This window comes from Papilio machaon, chromosome 9 (assembly GCF_912999745.1).
Source record: "Papilio machaon chromosome 9, ilPapMach1.1, whole genome shotgun sequence".
Taxonomy (NCBI): Eukaryota; Metazoa; Arthropoda; class Insecta; order Lepidoptera; family Papilionidae; genus Papilio; species Papilio machaon.
This window is the reverse complement of record NC_059994.1, coordinates 6331132-6334351: the sequence shown is the minus strand read 5'-3', so window position 1 is coordinate 6334351 and position 3220 is coordinate 6331132.

Sequence of the window (3220 nt, the reverse complement as noted above, 5' to 3'; positions counted from 1 at the left end):
ATGAAAAAAATAACGATTTATAAACTGTTGCCAGCATTCTAGAGCCACAATTAAAATAAAATAAAATTTAAAAAATAATGAAAAATTAAAATTCATCCAGAGTCTGCACACAAAACTTTTAGCCAAGCTATTTTAAAGTACTTTAGGATTCTAGTGATTATACACAACAAACAAATAGAAGCTTGATACTTTAAGGCTACACAATTTAGTGTTAAATAAAGGTGTTCGTTAAAATGGCACATTTAAGGTCAGCCTACATTTGTGTCATTTTACACCAATACGTTTTACACCGCTAATATGGTGGTACCTAATAATTTGACTTAAAATGACTGCAACTGATTTAATCACTCGTGTTACATGGGCTAGTAAGAAAAAAAATATCAATTAAAAATGCTTTAGTACACATACCCTTTATTACATTGTATCCACTTTATAAAACGAAAAAATAATTAAATATAATGATATAACTTTCAGTCGTAATTTGATAGTTATTATCATTTAAAAGACGTTAACATATTACATCAATATACATAGATAAGATAATATTAGCACACATCTTTAAATGTATAATTGTATGAATACAAATGTATAACATTAAATAAATAAATAAATGTTCAATATTCAAATTATAATATTATATATTTAATTAAAGTGCATAGGTATTTAACAATATTGACCGATAATAAATTAAAGATACATTATTTACGTTCTTTCTTCTTGTATCCTTTTCCTTATTACTTAGCATTTCTTTAGTAAAAGTAGTTATTTAAAGAAACAGTTTATAAAAAAAGGCTACTATTCTCGATTTTTAACTCTGAGTTTAGTCTTTTTTTAAGTTCTAAGATAAATACATACATAAATAAATACGACCTAGTAATAGTAAATTCCAACAACATACGTACGGAATGCCAGGTATCGACGCAATCAGAAGTATAATATTGACCGCCGGTAACTATCCACAGTCTTACGAAACCCTGTATCGAATAGCCCTACCTTTATACGTAGATATCTGATAAATAGAATTTTCATTACAGTGAAGATAAGTGATTTATGCTTTGTTTCATTTTTATTATTTGGCTATCATACTTTTTAAATGGCTATCGATTTTCTAGTACCTTAGGAATTTGAATTCCCTTATGAATAATTCAACGTCACGCCGAGAAAGACAGACATTTGGCTTATAATATGAAAAATATTGCTATCTCTGTTCTTTGAAATAGAATGAAAAGGAATGCCGTTATATTTTTTACATGTTGTTGGCAGTAGAAAACGGTAAACCTCTAACAGACATTTTTTTAAAATAGCATCGTTGATTGTATGCTCATTCGGTGTACACAAATAATAATGGTATGTAAAATTCATAGAAGCACTTTTGTAAGTTAAAGTGAGCCGAGTTGAATACTAAAATAATTTAAATTTTATATAAAAAAGTTTTGAAAACCGAAAAGTAGAAGGTTATTTGCGAACTGAATATGGCGATATTCCTTGTGTAATATTTGAATGCATCTCATATGTTTAAATATATATTAAAATTGCGTATGTATTAAAAACCTAGATCTTTTGAATCTGATTTTAAATTCACTAAACTCTATAAAGATAAAGTCGCCAAAGCTTTATTATAAAAATAATACGAAACAGCTGTAATCTCTAATTATTTTCTTACTACCTGTAAGAAAAAAAAACTTAATAAGTAGCTTATGTGTTCTTCCAGACTATGTTCTACATTTGTACCGAATTTCATCAAGATCCGTTCAATCGTTCCGGAGATACCTTCATACAAACATCCATTCATCCATCCATCTAAACTTTCGGATTTATAATATTAGTATGATGTCTATTAATGCAATAATGTTGTGGTAATTAAAGAAATAATAATTTAAGAAGAATTTGATAATTCGTTTTTGTAAACAATGTTCAACATAAATATGTCAAGAGCATTGTAAATTTACTACTAATATTGGTTGTCAATAGTGAGAAACATGGAAGATACTTAATAGTAATATAAGTTATAATCATTAAAACCATGAAAATCTGCTAAGAAATTTCAAATGCGTCTCCGAACTAAAGAAAAAAGGTGTAGTAGAACACTAAAGAAATAATGAATTAGCAAGAAAATTCCAATTTATTATTGCAATTGTAGATTGAATGTTCAAATCGACAGTCAAATAGGTCAGATCAATGATCCGTTATATTATTGAACGATTTTCCGCAATCCGTTTGGGTAAGAGAATAGTTTTGTTGTGAAACGTTGCAATTTATAAACTGAGAGAGACCTCTGCCGTTATGCAAGATGTCCGCATCACAATTGTTGTCTACAGAGTTTGGTATTGAACATTCGGGCATAGTAAATTGATACTTCCAACAAATATAGTTACATAGCTTATGAGATCGCATAAGGAATTTGATCATAACTATGTCGCCCTTTCTTCAAAGTTGTGGCCACGTTAAGAAAAGAACAACCCCTACGATTCAGTATGGCAGTAAAAAGATAACGTTATACTACGATAAAATGTTTACTCGTAATGTATAAGTAAAACAAAAGAGAAATTTTGCATTTTTTAAGGTCGATTCGGATGTTTTTTTGCGACAAAACAATTTTACTTTCGTTCGCCTGAGAATGCCAATGTCGCAGCTGACGATCGCGCGCTCATGATCGGATTTTAAATTAAAAAACTAGGTCAGCCGCGCCCCAAACCTGAAACCCATTTACTTAGATATTTCGAGAAACATTTAACAAGTAATTAATTATCTTTTGACTGATTAGATGTCATTAATAGTACTGTAATTGTTAAGTAAAATTGCTAGCAATAAATTAGCGGGCGGCTTTTTCTGTCGGTGGAAGATAACATTTCAAATCACGTAATGAATTTTAATTTACTCGTAGTTTTGGCATTATACATACAACTGCTTTTACTGATAAGAATTGGAAGTTAAAAAATAAGCTTTAAAATTTTAATATTAATCCTTCTTCAGTATTTACTTTGTTAATTTAATATCTTAATCTGATGAATCTAGATTTGATAATCTATCAACGTTGTTTTTTTTTTAATTTATTCTTTGTAGATTATTTCGAACAAATGACTGCTTTGATTTTATCCATGTAATTGATATTTTATTTGCTGTTTCACAATTAACAACTCGATATCATTGAAGTGCTGATTAACGAAGGTTTTACGAGTTAAGTCCCCGAGGCTTGTTACGACATGGGTAATACAGATCG